The sequence below is a fragment of the Bubalus kerabau genome, chromosome 15 (genome assembly GCF_029407905.1).
Source record: "Bubalus kerabau isolate K-KA32 ecotype Philippines breed swamp buffalo chromosome 15, PCC_UOA_SB_1v2, whole genome shotgun sequence".
Lineage (NCBI taxonomy): Eukaryota > Metazoa > Chordata > Mammalia > Artiodactyla > Bovidae > Bubalus > Bubalus kerabau.
Window position 1 is genome coordinate 56,855,624 of NC_073638.1, and position 26,269 is coordinate 56,881,892.

The window sequence follows — 26,269 nt, forward strand, 5'->3', positions numbered from 1 at the left end:
TTTTAGGATATGGATGGCCACATGTGTTTCAGATTAAGCTATTTCAAGGAAAAGATATTTTAATCAGTGCCTTTAAAGACTAAGAGAAAAGTAATAAGCAAATTCAAAAAGTGTGACAGTAAGCATAAGAATAAATCCTACTTATATGACTTTCTCTGTGTCTTGTCTCAAAAGTTTTTAAAGGATTGAAGCCTTTTGATTAGTTACACACTTAAGAAAAAGAAAGAATTAGTTAATGGGATTTTGAGTCACTTTTTAAGCATTCTGAAAGTCGTTACTCTTCAGTAACTTTCATGAAGGAAATTCCCTGGTGGTCCAATGGTTAGGACCCAGAGCTTTCACTGCAAGGGCCCAGGTTCCATCCCTGTCATGTATACTGCCTGTCTTGCTTGTTATTGTCCTCTGTTAGAGTAATCTTTCTTAATTATGTGGTAAGCATGCTGTGTAGGTATTTTCATGAAATTTTACTATATCAGCTGTGAGATTGGTACAATGGTTTGTTTCTTTAAGAGGTAAGATCAAAAGGGTACTAATTCAAGAAATGACTTGAAACTTAAGCTGTATGTTGAATTTATGCTTGAAAGAGAGAGAGAGAGAGAGAGGAGAGAGAGAGAGAGAGAGATTCTTTTGCCTGGCATATTTTTTTCCCCCAGGTTTTTACTTTGAGCTGTTCTGTGTGTTTTAGGTGTTTGTAATGTAAATAGCAGGTAACTATTTCTGTTATTTTAAAAATTCAGTCTAATTGTTTTTCTACTATATTTACTCTGATTATTGATACATTTTTTATTTACACCGTTTTTAATGCTGTTTATTTATCCTACATTTATAAGAATTTTTTCTTCCCTATATATTTTTAAACTTAACTTGGCATTGATAGGCTTTTAAAAAAAATTATTATTCCCTTCTTCCCTCTACTGTTTTGAGAGTTACTGGTTTGTCCTAGTTCTATTCTGAAAAGAAAGAAAGATAGCACTAAGTCGTGTCTGACTCTTGCAACCCTATGGACTGTAACCTGCCAGGCTCCTCTGTCCAGGAGGGATTCTCCAGGCATGAATGCTGGAGTGGGTTGCCATTTCCTTCTCCAGGGAATCTTCCCAAACCAGGTCTCCAGCACTGCAGGCAGATTCTTTACCAACTGAGCTACTCAGGAAGTTTTTTTTAATGCATATTTGACTTAAAGGCAAACTTATCTCTTCTTTTCAGAGAACCTCCTTTAACTTTCAATATGCTCCTCTTAACTTATATTCTGTTGTTTTGCAGTATTTAGCTCCACTTTGTGTTAGTCTTTGCTGCATAACAAATTACCCACAAATTAATGGCTTAAAGTAAACACATGTTTATCATCTCACAGTTGCTGTAGGTTAGTTGGGGCTGTAGTCTCACCTGAGGCTTGAATAGGGAGGACTCCATTTAGAATAATCTGCCCCCTGTGGTTTTAGACATGAGGTATCTGTTTCTTACTGGATTTTGAATAGTGGCTACCCTTAGCTCCTAGAGGCCATCCTCAGTAATTTGTCAGATTATTGTTGTTCAATTGCTAAGTCATGTCCAACTGTTTGAGACTCCATGGAATGCAGCATGCCAGGCTTCTCTGGCCTTCACCATCTCCAAGAGTTTGCTGAAACTCATGTCCGTTGAGTCAGTGATGCCATCCAACCATCTCATCCTCTGCTGTCCCTTTTTCCTCTTGTCTTCAATCTTTCCCAGCATCAGAGTCTTTTCCAGTGAGTTGGTTCTTCACATCAGGTGGCTGAAGTATTGGAGCTTCAGCATCACTCCTTTCAGTGAATATTCAGGGTTGATTTCCTTTATGATTGACTGGTTTTATCTCCTTGCTGTCTTAAGAGACTTCTCCAGTACCACATGGGACACCTTAAGATAAGCAACCCCCTAAATAGTAGCTTGCTTCTTCAAAAGCAGCAAGGGAAGGAGAGCCTCTAGCAAAATGGGTGCTACAATCTTATGCAATGTTATCACATACACATAATCACATCTATCTTGTCACCTTACTGTATTCTGTTGGTTAAAAGCAGTTCACAGGTTCTGTCCACTTGCAGGGTTACACAGGGTATGTATGCCAGGGGTGAGGATCATGGGACTGAGTTTCAAGTGATTGTCGCACATCTTGTTTTTGTATTTCCAAGTGTGGTAATTGTTTTTATTGTTTTATTTATATTTTTTTCTACATAGAAGAACTTTCTTGTTTCTCTATGATAGTGGATAGTTAATTTTCTACTTCACTTAGCTACTGTGTGGATTGTCTCTCAAGCATCTCAGCTTTACGTAGATGATCTCAGATCCAGCTCCCACACATGTGTGGTCCAGTGCTTCATCTTTTATTCCTGTGTGATCATTAAATTTAGCCTCTTATGGTACGGAGTCAGGCATTTCACTGCCTTACCTTTTTCCCTTGGTAGGAGAGTCATACCCAAATACCATATTGATTTTCAATTTACTCTCATTTTTCCTTTTCTTGGAATTACCTTTTTATCTCTTGGGAGCTCAGCTGTGCATTTAAAAATACACCTGTTAAATATTATTCGGCCTATCTAGGTGTTTGTAAAGAGAGGATTTGGGGGTTGTCTGCCAAATTGCCCAATAGCTATTTTCTTTTAACTAAGGATTTATATATTTAAAAACTGGAAATATTATTTACTGTATATTCATATAAATTTGTATATAAAATAAGAACTTCAGGTATCAGTATAGGCACACATAGACTATAGAGTTGAGAAATATAGAGCATGAAGACTTTCACAATCTAGCCCTGGATGACTTTTCTGATGTAATCGCTTGCCTTTTTAAACACTTGCACATTATGCTTCAGCAATATAATTCAGCTTTTATTTCCTCAGACACAGAATTCAGCTTCATGGTTTCATGTTTTTGCATACACTGTCTTTTCTGTCTGGAATGTCCTTTTTATCCCTCTCATCTCTCTTTACTTGGTTAATTCAGCTTATTTTTTTTTCTTCTAAATTCACTTTTTCTCTTTAATATTTTTAATTGCTATATATTTTCATTTTTAAAAGTTCTCTTATTTCTTTTTAAAATCTGTGTGGTGATTTTTGATGATTTTTTTTCTTCCTTGATTCTTTTTGTTGCTTTTATTTCTCTAAGCATTCTAAATGTACTTATTAAATATTCTGTGTCCATTAATTTCAGTATCTTTCATCTCTGCTTATTTGTTTTTGTCGCTTCTTCTTTTACTCATTGATTTCTTTATGGGTACATTCCTTCATGTTGAAAGGTTGTTGTTGAATCACACGAATACACCGGGATTCTTGGCCCCCGGAGGAGAAGAATTCAATCCGGGGCCAGAGACGAGGCTTGATCGCTCAGAGCTTTTGTGTAATAAAGTTTTATTAAAGTATAAAGGAGATAGAGAAAGCTTCTGACATAGGCATCAGAAGGGGGCAGAAAGAGTACCCCCTTGCTAGTCTTCAGCTGGATGTTATATAGTCACTAGCAGTCTGTTAATGAAAGAAAGGAATGTCTTATAATTCAGAATAGCACCAGGCCCCTCGCCCATAAGATGCATTTTGGGATAATCTTGGCACCAAATGGTTCATCTTGGGCCATAAAATAATTAACTTGAATCTTAAAGAAGGGCAGACCACCATACAAATAGTTTCATTTACATAGATTAGGGGAACAATATCTGAGTATAACATACTGGTTTGTCAAGTAGGTTTTGGGCCAAGAGGCGGAACCGACTTGGAGACAGAATTTGGGGTAAAGGCGTAGTACATTAGCATAGCTTAAGACAAACATTTTCATAAGAAAAAGGCATTGGTTATCTCTAGGCTCAAGAATAGCTAACTTCAGGCGAAACCAGGTGTCATTATGGCAACACAGTATTTTAAGAGAAACCTCTCTTTAAATTTGTATAGAGAAGGAAAAAAATATTGCTAGTTTGTTTCCTCCTGCCGCTTAAGAGAGATAAAAATGTCTGACACTTGCAGGCTATGTCCTCCATTTGGAGACCCCTGGCCTTCCTGCCTGTTACCCTCTCAATGTGTTCTTGTGATATTTGACTATGAGTTTATTTTTCTGGAGACTTAGGAAGTCTTTGAAGCCATGTTAAGTTATAAAGTTTGTGAGGGCAGGGACCCTCGAACCTTGGTCATTGCTGTATCCCAGGCCTTGTTACAGTGTTTGTTGTATGAAGTTTTCAATAAATATTTATTGAATGATGTGTGTATACTTCATTCAGTATTGATATTATTTATTTATATGTCTATATCCTCTACTGTTTTGATAATGCCTCAGATTAAAAAGTTTTTTTTAACTCTAAGCTTGTATCCACAGCACTTAACATAGTGTCTAATATAGATTAAATTTGCTGTAAATATTTATTAAATGAGTATGGAATTGTTTGGCATATTCTGCCCATTGTAATCTACAGAATAAAAAAGATTTGTTTTGCCTGGTTGTCATTCTGAAGCCATTTTGATAAAATGAAGAATACTAGAGAAATGATAAATCAAGTCAGATAACCAGTAATGTGTCATGATCAATTAAGATAGAACCCTTTTTCAAACTGAACTCCAAAACCAGAACTTTAAGACCAGAGTCACTGACAGCTAATCATATCATCAGCTATTCAGATACTTACTGATTTCAAGGCATTATGAATATACAAAGTATTCAACCAACAAATATTTACTAAGTACCTACTATATGTGTATTTCTTTGCAATGTCATATAATGGATTTTTTTCCCAATAGGTTATGTGTTAGCTAGAATATAAGTTTTAAAATGTGAAAAGATAAATAGCAAAAAAGATAAATGATTCATTACACCAGTGAAGGAATTGTTTTTAAGATAGCATCATTTCTTTATTTTTATGGAGTACAAATGAGTAAATTCTATACAGGTTCAGATGAATGTAGGATAGTTGCCAGAATTAATGTGGTTTGCTTCCCTCTAAAAATTGTTCAAGTAGACCAATGCTCATGATTGTGTCTTTTTTTATCTTTTTCCTTCTCTTTTTCTTTTTGCATGATGTGGTAGGAGAAACAGCTTTCGTTAAAGAGAAATGGCATGAGATTTAATCTAGATATTCCTATTTAGGAATACACTGGGTAAGTTCTTATTCTTACTGTGTCTCAGTTTCCTGATATGTAAAATAGAAATGATAACACCCAGCTCACAAGGTGATAGTTTATATTAAAAGAGATTATGTAAATAAAATCACCAGGATAATTCTGGACATAGAAGTTCAATAGATTTTGGTATGCTGTTTTATTGTTTTTCTTTTATTACCTAATTTGTGTGAATTTTTTCACTATTTCATTCTCTTTATTTTTTTCATGTAAAATCAAAACCAAGTTTAAAAAAATTAATGTTTAGATTAAAGGTTAATGGGAGAAACCATAGAAATATTACAGTTATATGTGTGTATGGGTATAACAGCACTGCTATTTTAGTTGGATCACAGAGAAACCTCTATTTGCTACATGGCACACTTGTCTTGGCTGACCTATCTCATTTTCTCTGGTTTTCTTTAAAGCAGGTTTTTTCAGACCTTTAAAAGCTGACACTTGGGCAGTGAATACCCTGGAAAAAAAGTCTAGTTTGAGTGGAACTTGGCCCAAAGGATTCAGATAGAACTAGAACAGTTCATTGGAGAGATTTGGGATTTAAAAAAGTTTTGAAACTTGTGTTTTACAGTGTTTATAATTTTTTCCTTACTGCTTAGGAATTTAGCTCAAACACTGAGAATTTAAATTAAATGAATTGGATTCATAAACTTATAGTTTTAATGTATTCTTTTTAAAATTTTTATTTTATTTATTTTTGGCTGTGCTGGGTTTTGTTGCTGCTTGGGCTTTTCTCTAGTTGCAGCAGGCGAGGGCTACTCTCTAGTTGCGATGTGCAGGTTTCTCGTTGCCGTGGCTTCTTTTTGTTGCAGGGCACAAGCTCTAGGTCCCCTGGAGGAGGAAATGGCAACCCACTCCAGTATTCTTGCCAGAAAAATCGCACGGACAGAGGAGCCTGGTGGGCTATAGTCCATGGGGTTGCAAAGAGTCGGACATTACTGAGTGACTGAACATGCATGCATGCACAGGCTCTAGGGCATTGGACTTCAGTAGTTGTGCTGCTGCTGCTGCTGCTAAGTCGCTTCAGTCGTGTCTGACTCTGTGCGACCCCTTAGATGGCAGCCCACCAGGCTCCCCCGTCTCTGGGATTCTCCAGGCAAGAACACTGGAGTTGGTTGCCATTTCCTTCTCCAATGCATGAAAGTGAAAAGTGAAAGTGAAGTCACTCAGTCGTGTCCGACTCTTTGCAACCCCATGGACTGCAGCCCACCAGGCTCCTCCGCCCATGGGATTTTCAGGCAAGAGTACTGGAGTGGGGTGCCATTGCCTTCTCCGCAGTAGTTGTGCTACATGGGCTCAGTAGTTGCAGCTCCTTGGGTGCTAGAGCGCAGGCTCAATAGTTGTGTCACAGGAGCTTAATTGCTCCAGGGCATGTGAGATCTTCCTGGATCAGAGATCCAGGAAGCAACCTGTGTCTCCTCCATTGGCAGGTGGATGGATTCCTTATCACTGAGCCACCAGGGACACCCTACGTAATGTTTTCTTTTGGGGAAAAAAAAAAGTTTCTTACACTGTTCATGATTGAGATACTATTAAACATTAACAACTAATTATACATTTTCAAAAAATTCCACAACTCAGATAGCTTTTCATGTTTAGAAAATACTAAATTTAATTACTTGTTTCCATTATATTGATCCACAAGCTGACTGAAAGAAATGAATGATTTTTGTTTCATTTGCCCAAAAACTGTTTAAAATTATCCAGAGGTTAAAGATATATCATTCAATAAATGTTTAAGAATATTTATTTATAATCATCAGTTAGGAAGAGAAGTAGATAACTATATTTCAATTTAAAAAAGAGAGAGGGAGAAAAAAGAAAACCTAGGACATTTAAATTATTTTACTTTAAATGATAAATTATTAATAATTATGATACCAAATAATTATTATGATACCCCAATATCAAATAATTATTATGATACCTTTACTTAATGAGTTTCATCTTGTGGATTTTTAAAACAAAAGGTGAAATAGCACATGTAAATCCAAATCAACATAAGAATAAGAGAAATATAAAGTAGAAAGAAAATAAGTTACTAGTACCCTTGCATTTGAATACTGACTGCCTTATTATACAAGCTGCATGATTTTATACATATATTAGGACAAATTACTTAATTTAAATTTTTACTTTCCTAAGCTGGAATCAAGATTGCTGGGAGAAATATCAGTAACCTCAGATATGCAGATGACACCACCCTTATGGCAGAAAGTGAAGAGGAACTAAAAAGCCTCTTGATGAAAGTGAAAGAGGAGAGTGAAAAAGTTGGCTTAAAGCTCAACATTCAGAAAACTAAGGTCATGGCATCTGGTCCTATCACTTCATGGCAAATAGATGGAGAAACAATGGAAACAGTGTCAGACTTTATATTTTTGGGCTCCAAAATCACTGCAGATGGTGATTGCAGCCATGAATTAAAAGACACTTACTCCTTGGAAGGAAAGTTATGACCAACCTAGATAGCATATTGAAAAGCAGAGACATTACTTTGCCAACAAAGGTCCGTCTAGTCAAGGCTATGGTTTTTCCTGTGGTCATGTATGGATGTGAGAGTTGGACTGTGAAGAAGGCTGAGCGCTGAAGAATTGATGCTTTTGAATTGTGGTGTTGGAGAAGACTCTTGAGAGTCCCTTGGACTGCAAGGAGATCCAACCAGTCCATTCTGAAGGAGATCAGCCCTGGGATTTCTTTGGAAGGAATGATGCTACAGCTGAAACTCCAGTACTTTGGCCACCTCATGCGAAGAGTTGACTCATTGGAAAAGACCCTGATGCTGGGAGAGATTGGGGGCAGGTGGAGAAGGGGACGACAGAGGATGAGATGGCTGGATGGCATCACCGACTCGATGGACATGAGTTTGAGTGAACTCTGGGAGTTGGTGATGGACAGGGAGGCCTGGCGTGCTGCAATTCATGGGGTCACCAAGAGTTGGACACGACTAAGCAACTGAACTGAACTGAACTGAACTAGCTGTCAAACTGAATTACGAATATGTCATAGCTTTGTTTTGAGGATCAAATTAGGCAAAGTAATAAATGACTTTATACACGCTAAAGTACTATTTAAACACTTCAATGGCTTTCTTAAGAATTTAGAATATCAAATTATGCACTTATTCAAGCTTTCTTTTCATCCATGAACTGAAAAAGTATTCATTTCTCTCTTTTAAAATGTCTCACTTTTTCACTAAAACTGTAAACTCTACCTAACACAGTGCCTAAGCCCTATAATAGGCGCTCATATATTTGTGGAGTGAAGGGGTAAATATGTTCAGCTTCTTGTTATCAACATTGTATGTTACTATTAACCTCTTTAATAGATTAATGCTGATGTCTTTGTGACTTGTTTCAGGAAACTTTTATCAGGATACAGAGATATTACCTTAAATCCTCAAGTTATAGCATAGTCATGTACAATTGACCCTTGAACAACAGAGGAATTAGGGCTGCTGAGCCCAGCATAGTTGAAAATCCCTGTGTAGCTTTACAGGTGACCCTCCTTATGCAGAGTTCCTCATCCACAGATTCAACTAATCATGCATTGTATAGTACTGTAGTACCTGTTTATTGAAGAAAATCAGTGAGTAAGTGGACCTGTGCAGTTCAAACCCTTGTTGTTCAAGGGTCAGCTATGATTGCTGCAACCACTGGGGTCAGCCTCTTACAGCCAAGAGGCCCAGACCAGGCTTGAATCCAGTTCTGCCCCTAACTGGTTGAGCTCCTGTAGACAAGTCATTTAATCTTTTGTGCTTGAGTTTTTCTAGTGTAAATGGTGAGACTACACCTCTACAGGGTCTCTTTGGGAATTTAGTGTTAGTGGATGTGAAAGTATTTATAAAATGTAGAAAATTTTGTTTTATAAAATGTTGACATGGATATAAGCTGGGTCCTGTGGCTTATTTTTATATACACAGAAGTGTGTAGAAAGTATTATTGCAAGATTTCACAAGTTTGGATAGTTGAAGGACTCACAGGCCTCCATAGAGCATATTTACCTAAGGCTTTTATTTGAAGGCAAAGGATATGGTGCAGCAAGAGAAAGACAGCAGACAAGCATTGAGGATGTGGGGAATGTCAAAGGAAAACTCAAGATCCTGATTTATACACATGTCTATTTCATCTCTGGATTGAACCACCGAGATCTGTGTGATAAGTTTTGGGTTCAGGAACACTCAAGGTAGAAGATCCCAGTGGGATATTTTTATGTCGTTCTGTTCATATAGTCAAGGTAGGCAGACTAATGAGTTCTATCAGGTAAAAACCATCAGTGAACACTGATTCAGAGGCCACCAGGGCAGTTTTAGACTCTAAGCAGCACATCTTTAAATCCAACTGATCTTATCTTGTCCAAGATCCAGACATCCAGGTGTTCCCAGCGATAAGGATAGAGCTTTCCTAGTCCTGCTGTAAATGGACTCTGCCCTACACAGTTATGTTGGAGCACCTACTGTGCACAAGGCATACGCTGTGCCTTTGGCGCACCAGGAAGAGTAAGACAGCTAGAGAGGTCAGAGATTAGTGAAGAAACAACAAAATCAACAAAGTGATACTGGCATTTAGAGGAACAAGCAGCTGACTCTGTTAGGGTGTCTGGTGAAGATTTATTGAAGGCTTCACAAAGGAAATAACAATTTAGATAGTTTTAAATGATGAATAGAATTTTGTATCCAAAAATGAATAATCATAGTTTACCTGTGAGTTCTTATAAATTGACATTTCATGGAAAAATTGAGATCACAACTCAAAATAGTGACACAGATATTTTTTCTTGAAATGACCATCATGCTTTAAAATTTTTAGTTCTTTATGCAGATTCCCATTTCATTACAGAGAATATTAAAAATTGCATGTTAGATTTAATGCAATTAGTAATTTTTCTTATTTTTATCAAAGTAAAAAGCATTAAAATCTTCATCTAAATGAAAGCCTTCATCAAAGACATTGCTGATTGAAACTGCTTTTTTAACACCCCTCCCCCACCGATTTATTGCGGTATAATTGACAGATTGTATATATTTAAAGAAGTTCCCGGTTGAAATCCGGGTGCCCCCTTGCCTAGTTTTGGCCTTCCCAGATGGCTCAGTGGTAAAGAATTCCCCTGCTAATGTAGGAGACCCAGGAAACACGGGTTGGATCCCTGGGTTGGGAAGATCCGCTGGAGAAGGAAATGGCAACCCGCTCCTGTATTCTTGCCTAGGAAATCCCATGGACAGAGGAGCCTGGTGGGCTACAGTCCATGGGATTGCAAAGAGTCGGACATGCCTTAGCAACTGAGCATGCACACATGTATTTAAAGTTCAACGTGATGATTTGATACCCATATATATTGTGAAATGATTACTGTGGTCAAGTTAATTAGCACAGTCATCACTTCACATGAAACTGCCTTTTTTTGCAAAACTGAATGTTCAGTGGTGGGAAAGAATACAATATGTGGTGGGGAAGAATATAGTATACTTTGGTTGCTACTGCCCTGATTTGAGCAAGGGTGCCAGCAGGTGTACCCAGCATTGCCTTTGTGCCATCAGGGCAAATGTCAATACAGTGAATAAAGTAAATAACTCTCAGAATTATGAGAATACTCACGATCAGTTATTTAGACTATTGCTAAAGTGTCCTTTTTGTCCCCTTCCAGTCTGTCAGGTGTATCTTAAACTTACTTGTCTTTTTGTCTTTTTTCTGCATCATTTGCTCTCCATTTGCTCCCTCTGGGATACAGTTCAAATTTTTTTACAGTTCTCTACAGAGATCACAAACATGTTACTTGTGTTTATATTGTGCTGTGCTTAGTCGCTCAGTCGTGTCTGACTCTTTGCGACCCCATGGGCTGTAGCCTGCCAGGCTCCTCTGTCCGTGGGGATGCTCCAGGCAAGAACACTGGAGTGGGTTGCCGTGCCGTCCTCGTAGCTTTTTCTCCTTCCCCGACTTGCTCCTTGAACATAAGTTATGTCTCGTGGTTTCATAGGCATACCGTGTTCTTTCTTGCTTTTGCACATCCCTATATTATCTCTGCCCTGAATACTGTTTTTTGCATGTGTCTAACTCTTATTCACCCTTTAAGGCACACTCAAATGTCTCTTCTGTGAATTTTTCATCAATTATACTAGGTCAAGTTTTAATTGATAGCATTTTTATCAACCTCCATTACGGTATGTTACATTTAGAAAATTGATGCTATGTTCATATGAATTTTCTTTGTGAAAACAACTTTTCTTGTTTTTCTTGTTAGAAGAAATTATTTTCCTATTGTAGAACATTTTTAATAGGTCAGTAGATATTAATTGATTACTTTCAATATGCCATACACAATGCTAAGCCTGAGAGAAACAATGGTAAAGTCTTTTTAAACAATTATCTATATATTTATTTGTGCCTGCTCTTAGTTGTCACACTTGGGGTCTTCGATCGTCATTACAGTATATGGGATCTTTGGTTGCAGCATGCAAACTCTTAGTTGCAACATGTGGGATCTAGTTGCCTGCCTGGGATTGCATCTGGGCCCCTGCACTGGGAGCTCGGACTCTTAGCCAGTGGACCACCAGAGAAGCTCCCAGCAGTGGTAAAGTCTTTGTGGAGCTCATAATAGACATGGGGAAGTATTCAAACACATTAACTCTTCAAAATATTGTGAAGGAAAAAAATAAAATACAAAGAAGCTGAAAAAAAGAAAACGAAAGCACTAGTAATCATTGTAACCAGCATCATGTTATAAAATGAAACTGAGGGCTTTTCTGGTGGCTCAGTGGTTAAGAATCCCTGCTCCCAATGCAGTGGGGCTGGGTTTAATTACTGGTCAGGGAACTGATAAATTCTGCTGCAACTAAGAGCCTGCATGCTGCAACTAAAGATTCTGCATGCCATAACTAAGACCAGGCACAGCCAGATACATTAATTAAAAAAAAAAAAAGAAATTGGTAAAAATGAAACCTTACTCAAGCAGGTCCATGACGCACAATTTCACTGCACAAGCAGGTTCCTTACATTCCATGGTACTAGCTCCTCCTGCTTTTCTACGTCACCCTCATCTGATGCCTGTGGCCTTATAGAAAGTTTCTTAAGACCAGTTAGTTATTTGTTATATATTCTCCAGACTGTTCTATTTCTATATATATATATATACACACACACATTTTTAAAATAAAAATGTGAATATACATGAGGTAATATTTTTGATATGATTATCTCACTTAACGAATTTATTGAACACTTATTGTCATTGCTCAGTCGTGTCCAACTCTTTGTGACCCTGTGGACTGTAACACAGCAGGCTTCCCTGTCCTTTACTGTCTCCTGGAGTTTGCTCAAACTTGTGTCCATTGAGTTGGTGATGCCACCCAACCATCTCATCCTTTGTCATCCCCTTCTCCTCCTGCCTTCAGTCCTTCTCAGCATCAGGGTCTTTCTGATGAGTTGGCTCTTCACATCAGGTGGCCAAAGTATTGGAGCTTCAGCTTCAGCATCAGTCCTTCCAATGAATATACAGGATTGATTTCCTTTAGGATTGACTGGTATGATCTGCTTGCAGTCCAAGGGACTCTCAAAGCGTCTTCAACACCACAGTTAGACAGCATCAGTTCTTCGACACTCAGCCTTCTTTATGGTCTAACTCTCACATCTGTGCATGACTACTAGAAAAACCATAGCTGGACCCTTACATGTCTTTACAAAGTAATTTAGAAGATACACTTTTCCCATTCTATAGGAGCTTACCTTTAAATTAAAAAAAATATTGAACCTGCATTTCTCTATCAAAAGTGAAACAGTATCTGTTGACTTACTACTTTTGAAATTGGAGAAGGAAATGGCAACCCACTCCAGTGTTCTTGACTGGAGAATCCCAGGGACGGGGGAGCCTGGTGGGCTGCCATGTATAGGGTCACACAGAGTCGGACACGACTGAAGTGACTTAGCAGCAGCTTGTGAAATAATACTCTCAGCATGCATTGTTCTATAACTTTTCACTTACTACACTTTTAATCATACAAGTCAAGGTAAGAGCCTGAAATCTGGCAGTGATCGTGAGGATGGAGGGAACTCTACTTCAGTGAGCATTCCCATTCTTTGTCCATTGTCCTTCTGCTTCCTGTGATAGCTAGGATGCTTCTCCACCCCTTTCGTCTTTTCCTTTCCTTATACCCCAACTAGAAAGACTCTTTTATATATATGAAGCATGTATACAAACACCTGTATACATGTACATAAATAAGGATTTCACTGAAACACTGTTTAATAGAAAAACATAGGAAACAGCCTAGAATGTCCATTAAAATGAGAATCAGATCAGATCAGTCGCTCAGTCATGTCCGACTCTTTGCGACCCCATGAATCTCAGCACGCCAGGCCTCCCTGTCCATCACCAACTCCCGGAGTTCACTGAGACTCACGTCCATCGAGTCAGTGATGCCATCCAGCCATCTCATCCTCTGTCGTCCCCTTCTCCTCCTGCCCCCAATCCCTCCCAGCATCAGAGTCTTTTCCAATGAGTCAACTCTTCCATTGAGGTGGCCAAAGTACTGGAGTTTCAGCTTTAGCATCATTCCTTAGATATGTAAAATTTAGTATATTCTTATAATAGCATACTGTACAGTAATTTTAAAGAAATGAACTAGAGCATCCTTCAAACTATCTACTGGATCTCTCAATTATAATTTTTATTAATAAAAACTATTGGTGGGGGGCTTCCCTGTTGCTTCAGTAGTAAAAAATCTGCTGCCAATGCAGGAGACACTGGTTTGATCTCTGATCCAGGAAGATCCCACACGCAGCAGAGCAACACAACTACTGAGCCTGTGCTCTAGAGCCTGTGCTCTGCATCGAGAGAAGCACTATAGTGAGAAGCCCACACGCTGCAACTGGAGAGTAGCCTCTGCTCACCACAACTAGAGTAAAGCCCGTGCAGCCACAAAGACCCAGCACAGCCAAAAATAGCTAACTAAATAAAAATTATATAAAGCAAAACAAAAACTATTGGTGGAATGATATATGCAGAGTTATTCTATTTAGGTAAACATCAAAAACACAAAGCTAAACTGTATGTTTATGGACACATATGTAAAATAATTTTTAAATGAATTTCAATAATGCATACCAAAGTAACACCAGCCACTACCTCTGGAAGTCTGTAAAGGGAAGTTGAACTGGAGAGATGAGTAATTTTGACTTTATCTGTAATATTAATAGTTTATTCCCTTTATTAAAGTAAAAACCTTGAGGCAGACAAGACAAAATATAAGCAGTGATCAGCTCTAGGCAGTAGATGTGTTGGTACCATTATTCTTTTTTCTACATTTTAAAGTTTCTGAAATTGAAGTTCATGTTGTGTAGCATGACTCCTACTTTTCTTCACCCATTCCTAGAGAAGGAGTGGATCAGTAATAATGTTTTATGATATAGATTGGGCCAGGAACCAGTTTTTATAAGAAATACCAGTACTTGCTGTTTAGCAATTTTTGTGCTGTTACCCAGTGATTGCTTCTGCATTTGAAAGTCTTCTGTAAAGTACAACTCACCAGATATGATTTCAAATGAATCTATTGTGAAACCTGTGGTATTTATTTGCTGCTGCTACTGCTAAGTCGCTTCAGTTGTGTCTGACTCTGTGCGACCCCATGGACTGCAGCCTACCAGGCTCCTCCGTCCATGGAATTTTCCAGGCAAGAGTACTGGAGTGGGTTGCCATTGCCTTCTCTGAGAAAGAGGTACAGAGTAGTTGGTTTAACACAGTGAGGTGCTAGTGAACTTTTAGGATCTAATACATAGGGTAAAGGAGTGACCTAATGATATGCAAGTTAAAAAGTTTACTCTTAAAGTCTGAGAAATTGACAGAAGCAGCTTGTATGTGCATCTGCTGTTGCTGCTAAGTCGCGTCAGTCGTATCCGACTCTGTGAGACCCCATAGACGGCAGCCCACCAGGCTCCTCTGTCCCTGGGATTCTCCAGGTAAGAATACTGGAGTGGGTTGCCATTTCCTTCTCCAGGTATTTATCTAACTTGTTCTTAGTGGACTTGCTGCTGGTATGATTGTATCTGTTTCTGTGGTTACGTCTTTCATATTGTTGGCAACAAGGATAACAATCTCATGTGGTGACTTTGAGTGCTTTCATTTTTTTTTTCCTTCTTCCTTTTTAACTGTTCAGATTTACAAGACTATTTTCAAAGAAAATAAGCCAACAGTGTCCAGGTTTATGAAATTATTGTTGCTTATCATGATACTGTTGTTGTTTAGTAACAAAGTCCGACTCTTTTGTAACCTCATGGACTGTAGCCCACCAGGCTCCTCTGTCCATGGGATTTCCCAGGCAGGAAGACTGGAGTGGGTTGCCGTTTCCTTTTCCAGGGGATCTTCCTGACCCAGGGATTGAACCCGAGTCTCTTGTGTCTCTGCATTGGCAGGCAGATTCTTTACCATGCATCATCAAGGAAGCCTTTAACCATGGTATACCAACTATAATTTTCACAATAAATATTAGAATAATCATTTCTTATTTTTTTTAAGATTATGTATAGATTCCAATGAATCTATTACTGTTTTTTCCAAGAAATGATTATAGGTGTATATTTTTCTAAATCTTTCACAGGATTAGAATAAAACTGTTATATCTTATTACAGAATAAAATCTTAGGAGAAGAGGTAACATTTGTTGTGTACCAACTCAGTGTACTTTTGTAGCATTTTATCATAATGATAGGTATTATGCCTAATGTACATATGAGGAGATTAAGCCTTAAGGTTGTTAAATGGCCTGAATAAGCTTTTCATAAAATACACTATTAATAAACAAAAAGAAAAATGTATAGACAAAAATAGTTCAGTAATCCAAAGAAATATAATGATATATAATTTTTCATCTCTTAAATAAGATACTGTATTGTTCAGTTTTAGGGTTATAGTGTGATCACTCACCCTTACATACTACTAATAGAATACCTGTTCCAATCATTCTGGAAAGTGGCTTGGATTTACTCTCTTAACAACATATATAACATACAGCAGTGCTTATTATATTTATCATATATATATTACGTTCCTATATGATCTCGTGCTAGTGGTAAAGAACCTGCCTGCCAATGCAAGAGACATAAGAGACTCAGGTTGGTTCCCTGGGCCAGGAAGATCCCCTGGAGAAGGGCAGGGCAACCCACTCCAGTATTCTTGCCTAGAGCACCCATGGACAGAGGAGCCTGGTGGGCTACAGTCCATGGGTTCTCACAGAGTTGGACATGACTGAAGCAACTTAGCACACACATTGTAGAACAGTCATCTTATAATGAAGTTTGTACCTTTTCCATTAATTTATTTTTAAAGTATAATTGACCTACAATGCTGTGTTAGTTCCTGGTATACAAACAACATAGTGATTTGATTACTTCTAGACGTTTCAAAATGATAAATCTAGTTACCATCTGTTACCATACAAAGATATTAAGTAATTACTGGCTATAATAATCACCACACTATACATTTCATACCAGTGACCTATTTATTTTGTAACTGAAACTTTGTACCTCTTGATCTCCCTCACCTATCCACTCCGCACCCCGCCCTATCCTTATTCCTTCTGCCAACCGACTGTTTGTTCTTTTATCTATGAGTCTGTTTCGTTATGTTTATTCATTTGTTTTGTTTTTTCAGATTCCACATATAAGTGTAATCATACAGTATTTGTCTTTCTCTCTCTGACATATTTCACTTAGCATAATACCCTCCAAGTCCATCCATGTTGCACGTGTCAAAATTGCAGTTCTTAATTACTGTGTAGTAGTTCATCGTGTGTTTGTGTATGCGAGCATCTTTATGTGTATCTCACGTCTTTTTTTTAGCTTTTATTTATTTTGGCCACACCATTCGGCTTGCCAGGATCTCAGTTCCCCACCCAGAGACTGTACCTGGGCCACAAAAGTGAGAGGCCAGAATCCTAACCACCAGCCACCAGAGAACTCCCACATCTTTTTATTCATTTGTTGATAGACACTCAGGTTGTTTCCGTATCTTTTCTGTTGTAAATAAGGCTGCTATGAACACTGGGGTGCCTGTATCTTTTTGAATTAGTGTTTCATTTTTTCAGATATATACCCAGGCATGGATATATATGCTGGGTTGTAAGGTGGTTCTATTTTTAGTTTTTGAAGAACCACCATACTGTTTTCCACAATGGCTGCACCAATTTACATTTCCACCAACAGTGTATGGGGGTTACCTTTTTTCCACATCCTTGATAACATTTGCTTTTTGTGGTTTTTTTTTTCATATATAATTGTAGCCATTCTGCTGGTGTGGGGTGATATCTCCTTTTTGTTGGTTTTAATTTGTACTTCTCTGATGATTAAGGATGTTGAGCATCTTTTTCTGTGCCTGTTGGCATCTGTATGTCTTCCCTAGATAAATGTCTAATCAGGTCTTCTTCCCACCTTTTAAATGGGTTGTTTGCTTTTTAATATTTTATTTATTTTTTTGACTACATTTGGTGTTAGTTGTGGCACATGAGATCTTTGTTGCAGCATCCAGGATCTTTCTTTGCAGTGCTAGGCTCCAGAGTTCTTGGGCTCAGTAGCTGTGCTCATTGGCTTAGTTGCCCTATGGTATGTAGGATCTTAGTTCACTAACCAAGGCTTGAACCCACTTCCTCTGCATTGGAAGGCATATTCTTAACCACTGGACCACCATGGAATTCCCTGTTTGTTTCTTATGTTGAGTTGTATGAACTGTTTAAGTATTTTTTATGTTAACCCTTTATCAGTCATATTATGTGTTAATATCTTCTTCCATTTGGTAGGTGCCCCTTTCTTTTGTTGATGATTTATTTCACTGTGCAAAAGCTTTTTAGTTTGATATTGTCCCATTTGTTTATTTTTTTCTTTTTGTTATCCTTGCCTGAAGAGCCACATCCAAAAAATATTGCGAAGACTAATGTCAAAGAGCAAAGAGCATGCTGCCTATCATTTTTTCTAGAAGTTTTATGGTTTTAGATCTTACATTTAAGTCTTTAATCCATTTTGAGTTTATTTTTATATGGTTTGATTGTTTTGCATGTATTAATAGCTATCCAATTTTCCCCAACACCATTTGAGAGGCTGTCTTTTCCCCATTATATGGTTTGCCTCCTTGTCATAGATTGGTTGTCCACATAAGTAGGGATTCGTTTCTGGGCTCTGCTCTGTTCCTTTGGTCTATGTGTCTGTTTTTGTGCTAGTACCATGCTGATTTGATTACTGCAGCTTTGTAATATAGTTTAAATCAGGGAGCATGATAGTTCCAGCTTTGTTCTTCTTTCTGAAGATTGTTTTGGCTATTCAGAGTTTTTGTGTTTCCATACAAATTTTAGAATTATGTGTTCTAGCTTTGTGACAGACGCCATTAGTATTTTGATGGGTGTTGCCCTACATCTGTAGATTGCCTTGAGTAGAATGGTCACTTTAACAATATTAAGTCTTCCAAACCATGAGCATGGTGTATCTTTCCATCTATGTTGTCTTTAATTTCTTTCATCAGTATCTTACAGTTTTCCAAGTACAATTCTTCCTTAGTTAGATTTACTCCCAGGTATTTTATTCTTTTTGATCTGATTGTAAATGAGATTGTTTTCTTAATTTCACTTTCTGGTAGTTCATTGTTAGTGTATAGGAATGCAACAAATTTATATTTATTAATTTTGTATCCTACAACTTTACCAAATTCATTAATGAATTCCAGTAGTTTTCTGGTGGTGTCATTAGGATTTTGTGTATGGTATTATGTCATTTGCTAACAGTGACAGTTTTACTTCTTTTTTTTCAACTTTGATTCTTTTTATTTCCTTTTCTTGTCTTGATTGCTGTGGTTAGGACTTTAAAAACTATGTTGAATAAAAATGGTGGGAGTGGGCATCCTTGTCTTGTTCTTGATCTTAAAGGAAATGCTTTCAGACTTTCACCCTTGAGTAAGATGCTGGCTGTGGGCTAATCATATACGGCCTTTATCACTTTCCTTTAGGGCAGTTAAAGAAAAAGGTTATAGAACTCTAATCACTCATATTTGGTGGACGAAATCCCTGAGTCTTGATCAGAGTAACTTGGAAGTAATGTAACAGCCATTTTTTCCCCCTTGTGCCTAATATAAATGAGAATAAGTTATTTTAAGAACATTGTTTGCATTTTTTAAGTCAGCTTAGGAAATTTTTATGCCATTGTAAAAAACTTAATGAAAATAAATCATAAAATATGGATGCGTGTCCTTGGTGAGATTTTAATAGTAATAAGTAGCTTGCATTTTTATTAAAGTTTGTCTAAAGTTTTAAATGCATTGTACATTCATGATTTTTAAGAGATGCATTTCAACTCTAAGTAAATGAAAAATTATAGTGAAATTAGCCATGAAGAATGAATGTTAAGTTAATTTGAGGGTAAAGAATGGCTCAATTATATCATAATTGAATTGCATCTAAAATAATGTCACTTTGGTTTTAAGTACCTTTACTATTTTGTGAATTTGTTACTAGTTTGATTTGTATGAGGGCAGAGTCTATCTGGTTTTCCTTTGTATTCTCTTACAGTGCCTTTCAGAGTAGATGCTCAGTAAGTATTTGCTGTTGAATGAATGGGTAAATGTAAGGCAACTGCTCTTAAAAAATTTAACTTAAAGAGATAATATATAAATATCTATATTCTGATTTAGTGAAAAGAGCTATCTGTGGAAGACAGTCTATGCTAAGTGCCAGATGAGAGATTAGAACAGTAAGTGCTGTAAGAAGAGAATGATCATTTTCAGTAGGATAATTAGGTAAAACTGACTTCATTGAGTTGAGCCCTGCAAAGAAACTTTTAATCAAAATGGAGAGGACGTGGGGATTATAAAAAATCTTGATTTCATCAAATGTTTCTCCAGCGAGTTTAAGACTGTCTTATTTCCCTTGTTTTCCTGACTCTCTTCTTCTCTACCATGCTTATCTGTTAACTGTTAATTCTCACTGTTCAGCTCTCATCTTTGACCCTTCTTGAAAGCAGTTATTATATACAGGTAAGGCTCTTTTTGAGCTTCCCTCGTGGCTTAGTGAGCTTCCCAGGTGGCGCTAATGGTAAAGAACCCACCTGCCAATACAAGAGACATAAGAGACACAGTTTTGATCCTTGGGCTGGGAAGATTCCCCTGGAGGAGGACACAGCAACCCACTCCAGTATTCATGCTTGGAGAATCCCATGGGCAGAGCAGCCTGGCAGGCTATATATAGTCCATAGCGTCACAGAGTCAGAGAGACTGAAGCAATTTAGTATGCACTCAGGGTGGCTTTGTGGTAAAGAATCTGCTTGCAATGCAGGGGACATGGGTTCAATCCCTGAGTTGGGAGAGCCCCTGCAGAAGGAAATGGCAACCCACTCGAGTATTTTTGTTTGGGAAATCCCATGGAGAGAGGAGTATGGCGGGTAACAGTCCATGGGGTCACAAGAGTTGAGCACAACTTGCCGACTAAACTACCACCAGTGCTCTTTTTGCTATTCTTTCCCGCCCTATAACCGCTGTCCTGTTAGGTAAGAGTTCACCTGAGCTGTAATTTATAGGAGCTCCCCAGTTCTCTCATGTCTTTACTCCTATGTTTTTGGCCTTTCTTCCCAAATCTAAAATGTACTTCTTCTTGAATTTAATGTGATTATTTCCATTTTTCTGATATGTAATTTTAAAATATTTTTGTTATAACTTAAATGCAATAAAGTGAAAGTGTGAGATGTTTTTAAAAAATCATGTGAAAAAACAATTTTCATAAATTAAATAATGTTTTGAAGCTACTGTATGTGCTGCAGAGGAAATAAGGTGCTTCTTGTATTGATAATGATAAATACTTACCTTTCCTTCTTTCAAGACAGATCAAGTGCTACCTCCTTACTGAAGCCCTTCTTGGGTTCCCTCTATATACTGTTTGTGCTGTTTCATCCTGCCATTCTCCGTTACTGGTTGCTTATCTGTTTGTCTTTCCTACTAAATTGTGTGTGTGTGTGTGTGTGTGTGTGTACTTTCTCAGGACAGGAACCAGGGTTGCTAACCTTTCTTCCTATCTCCTGACTCATTGCTTTGCCCATAAAAAATTCTTAATGAATGTTTGTCAAATTGAACTTGCTTTGTGTTTATCACTTTTTAAAGACAAACCTGTATTGGTTTTTTGTTTTTATTCTGTTATCTGTCTTAATTAAAAACTGCTAAGGAGGGACTTCCCTGGTGCTCCAGTGGTTAAGACTTCACCCTCCAATGCAGGAGGGAGGTACAGGTTCGATCCCTGGTCAGGGAGCTAAGATCCCATATACCTTGTGGCCAAAAAACCAAAATATAAGACAGAAGCAGTACTGTAACAAATTTAGCAAAGATTTAAAAAAAAAATAGCTGCTAAGGAGCACCTGTAACACACACACACACATGTACATATATGTATATTTTAAACTTGGTGAATCAGAACACTCAACTTTCCTTGTCTGGATTGGAAGACGGACTTTCTCCCTTGTGACAACTGCTCTTGAACTGATTTAAGTATTAAGACAATTCCCAGGCAGCACTCAACTTTTAGCACAGCAAGATTGTGGAAGTTCCTATATAATGTTCCATGGATCTTTCTCGTATCAGAAATAATCTTTATACTGTGTTATTTGGTTGTATTCATTTTCATCATTTTAATTATTTAAATAGTATTTTCCTGTGTTTTATAGGTCAAGAAACTAAGACTTAAGCATAAATAAATCGCCAGATTCACACAGAAAGTGCTAATAGGTATGAACAGAATGTTGCCTTCTATAATTGAGGAGATTAAATGAGTTGATTTCCCTTTTTCCAGCTCCAAAGACTCTGAAGCTCTGAGAGTCTTTTACATTATTTGAACACTTGGATAGGCAGTAAAATATTTGACAAAACGAACTTGCTTTGAGGAAGGTACCAAGTTGCTTTCAGGCTCAAACCGGTAACTGATTTCATCTAGCTCATTTGCTGACTGCTTGGGAGGGCTCCTTGGCAGTGGCAGTGAAGCAGTATAGATCACTTTTTCAGCTTCACCAGGTTTTAATGGTTCTATTTTTTCACCCTTAGCTCTGGGTAGTGGTTATACAATTGTAAATACAGCTGAGCTGTAAATTGTCTACTCTGTTGCCCCAGGACTCATGTATTATGCCCAATTTAGGAGCCGTTTTAAGACTGCTGAGCACAATGTAGGCTCCACCTACTGTCGTGCTGAAGCTACTGCATCTTCATTCAGCATTGCTACTGCTACTGCTAAGTCATTCAGCATTATTTCAAACTCAACTCTTTTGCACATTACCTGTTTCCCCTGACCTTCTTTCTTATACTTTAGATACTTGAGTTTTCTTATCATGTGCTAAAAGATGACTTTACCGATTAATAAATTTTGAAATTACTGAAATGTTGTCAGCCTCACCCATAATTTGTATTGAGAGGAGAATTCAAAGATACTATGTTTCAGAGTATAAAAATACCATAGTTTTTAGAGTTTAAAAAATCCCTTTTGTCCATATCCAAACAGGATTCCCTCTAGAAAAAAAAAAAGATTTTTCCTATTTTAATGTTTTAGTACACTATTGTGTGGTATATGAATGAATCTCTAGTTTTACTTCTGGGGGGAAAAACCCTGTTTTAATTGAATTTTATGGAAGCAGCTCAAGCTCAATTAAACTCTTAGTAGAAGAAATTTAGCCTTTATTTTCTATAATTTATTTATATTATTAATATTTTAATTTTAAATTATAAAAACAGGATAACCACATTGTAGAAAAAAAAAATCCGTTGCTTTACTATCTTAAAACTCTTACTTTGGTGCTTGGGGAACCATCACCAAGCATAGTTTGGCCCAGCAATAATAAACATATGTTTTGGTAAAAACATAGTTTTATCATTGTTATAAATGAGTTATCAGTATATTATCTCTTGGATCTAAATTCATCATTCATTGCATGCTCTGTGAAAATGGACCTGTGCGGTTTAAATTTGTTTCCTTTGCCAACTAGCCAGATGTTAAATTTTGTCAGTAGAGGGCGCTGGAGAGACATTGCAAGAGGAAGAGTTTCCCTTCCTGGTTCTGGTGTGCTAGCTTGGTGGCTTCTTAAGTGCCTGACCCTTGCCGTGTAAGTGTTCATCCAGCTTCTGTCCCATGCAGTGCCCAGATCCTGAAGCTTACGTGGCTTCTCCAGTGCCAGCTCATTCACTACTGCAGTCAGCGGCACCAGTGGCCATTAGCTTCCCACTCCAGGTGATCACTTTTCCCTGGCATCCTAGAAGGCACATTAAGGACAAGTTCCTAAGGGTGTTTGATATTCACTCTTGCCATTTCCTGTTTGACCACTTCTGATTTACCTTGATTCATGGCCCTAACATTCCAGTTTCCTATGCAAAATTCAGACTTAAATTGAGGAAAGTAGGGAAAACCACTAGACCATTTAGGTATGACCTAAATCAATAACCTCAGATATGCAGATGACACCACCCTTATGGCAGAAAGTGAAGAGGAACTAAAAAGCCTCTTGATGAAAGTGAAAGTGGAGAGTGAAAAAGTTGGCTTAAAGCTCAACCAACATCTAGAAAACGAAGATCATGGCATCCGGTCCCATCACTTCATGGGAAATAGATGGGGAAACAGTGGAAACAGTGTCAGACTTTATTTTTCTGGGCTCCAAAATCACGGCAGATGGTGACTGCAGCCATGAAATTAAAACACGCTTACTCCTTGGAAGGAAAGTTATGACCAACCTAGATAGCATATTGAAAAGCAGAGACATTACTTTGCCAACAAAGGTCCGTCTAGTCAAGGCTATGGTTTTTCCTGTGGTCATGTATGGATGTGAGAGTTGGACTGTGAAGAAGGCTGAGCGCTGAAGAATTGATGCTTTTGAATTGTGGTGTTGGAGAAGACTCTTGAGAGTCCCTTGGACTGCAAGGAGATCCAACCAGTCCATTCTGAAGGAGATCAGCCCTGGGATTTCTTTGGAAGGAATGATGCTACAGCTGAAACTCCAGTACTTTGGCCACCTCATGCGAAGAGTTGACTCATTGGAAAAGACTGTGATGCTGGGAGGGATTGGGGGCAGGAGGAGAAGGGGACAACAGAGGATGAGATGGCTGGATGGCATCACTGACTCGATGGACGTGAGTCTGGGTGAACTCTGGGAGTTGGTGATGGACAGGGAGGCCTGGCGTGCTGTGATTCATGGGATCGCAAAGAGTCGGACATGACTGAGCAACTGAACTGAACTGAAATCAAATCCCTTGCTATTATACAGTAGAAGTGACAAATAGAATCAAGGGATTAGATCTGATAGACAAAGTGCCTGAAGAACTATGGGTAGAGGTTCCTAACATTGTATAGGTGGTGGTGATCCGAACCATCCCCAAGAAGAAGATATGCAAAAAGGCAAAATGGTTGTCTCAGGAGGCCTTACAAATAGCTGAGAAGAGAAGAGAAGTGAAAGACAAAGGAGAAAAAGAAAGATATCCATCTGAAGAATAGAAAGGAGAGATAAGAAAGCCTTCCTAAGTGATGTGCAAAGCAATAGAGGAAAACAATAGAATGGGAAAGACTAGAGATCTCTTCAAGATAATTAGAAATACCAAGGAAACAAAGATAGGCATGATAAAGGACAGAAATGGTATGGACCTCACAGAAGCAGAAGATATTAAGATGAGTTGGCAAGAATATACAGATCAGATCAGATCAGATCAGTCGCTCAGTCGTGTCCGACTCTTTGCGACCCCATGAATCGCAGCACGCCAGGCCTCCCTGTCCATCACCAACTCCCGGAGTTCACTCAGACTCACGTTCATCTAGTCAGTGATGCCATCCAGCCATCTCATCCTCTGTCGTCCCCTTCTCCTCCTGCCCCCAATCCCTCCCAGCATCACAGTCTTTTCCAATGAGTCAACTCTTCGCATGAGGTGGCCAAAGTACTGGAGTTTCAGCTTGAGCATCATTCCTTCCAAAGAAATCCCAGGGCTGATCTCCTTCAGAATGGACTGGTTGGATCTCCTTGCAGTCCAAGGGACTCTCAAGAGTCTTCTCCAACACCACAGTTCAAAAGCATCAATTCTTCAGCGCTCAGCCTTCTTCACAGTCCAACTCTCACATCCATACATGACCACAGGAAAAACCATAGCCTTGACTAGACGAACAGAACAATACAAAAAAAGATCTTAATGACCCAGATAACTACAATGGTGTGGTCATTCACCTAGAGCCAGACATCCTGGAATGTGAAGTCAAGTGGGCCTTAGGAAGCATCACTATGAACAAAGCTAGTGGAGGTGATGGAATTCCAGTTGAGCTATTTCAAATCCTGAAAGATGATGCTGTGAAAGTGCTGCACTCAATATGCCAACAAATTTGGAAAACTCAGCAGTGGCCACAGGACTGGAAAATGTCAGTTTTCATTCCAATCCCAAAGAAAGGTAATGCCGAAGAATGCTCAAACTACCACACAATTGCACTCATCTCACATGCTAGTAAAGTAATGCTCAAAATTCTCCAAGGTAGGCTTTAACAGTATATTAACCAAGAACCTCCAGATGTTCAAGCTAGATTTAGAAAAGGCAGAGGAACCAGAGGTCAAATGCTAACATCCATTGAATCATTGAAAAAGCAAGAGAGTTCTGGAAAAACATCTACTTCTGCTTTATTGGCTACACTAAAGCCTTTGTCTGTGTGGATCACAACAAACTGGAAAATTCTTCAAGAGATGGGGAATACCAGACCACCTTACCTGCCTCCTGAGAAACCTGTATTGCAGGTCAAGAAGCAGCAGAACTGGACATGGAACAACAAACTGGTTCCAAACTGGGAAAGGAGTATGTCAAGGCTGTATATTGTCACCCTGTTAACTTATATGTAGAGTGCATCATGCAAAATCCTGGGCTGGATGAAGCACAAGCTGGGATCAAGATTGTTGGGAGAAATATCAATAATCTCAGATACGGAGATGACACTGTCCTTATGGCAGAAAGTGAAGAGGAACTGAAGAGTCTCTAGATGAAAGTGAAAGCGGAGAGTGAAAAAGCTGGCTTAAAACTCAACATTCAAAAAGCACAGATCATGGCATCTGGTCCCATCACTTCATGGCGAATAGATGGGTAAACAGTGGAAACAGTGACAGACTTTATTTTTTTGGAGCTCCAAAATCACTGCAGTTGGTGAGTGCAGCCGTGAAATT

The 26,269-nt window shown here is 38.3% G+C and overlaps 1 protein-coding gene across 8 annotated transcripts in view; it reads left to right on the top strand.

The window, feature by feature from the left end:
• ACER3 (alkaline ceramidase 3) overlaps window positions 1-26,269 on the top strand; it is a 156,052-nt gene that overhangs the window by 25,652 nt on the left and 104,131 nt on the right. For 2 of the 8 annotated variants that reach the window (XM_055549154.1, XM_055549156.1), the window contains one exon: window positions 21,776-21,836. The exons of the other annotated variants lie outside the window; for them this stretch is intronic. The gene's annotated coding sequence lies outside the window, so the exon portion shown is untranslated. The remainder of the gene's footprint in view (window positions 1-21,775; window positions 21,837-26,269) is intronic. 8 annotated transcript variants of the gene reach the window in all.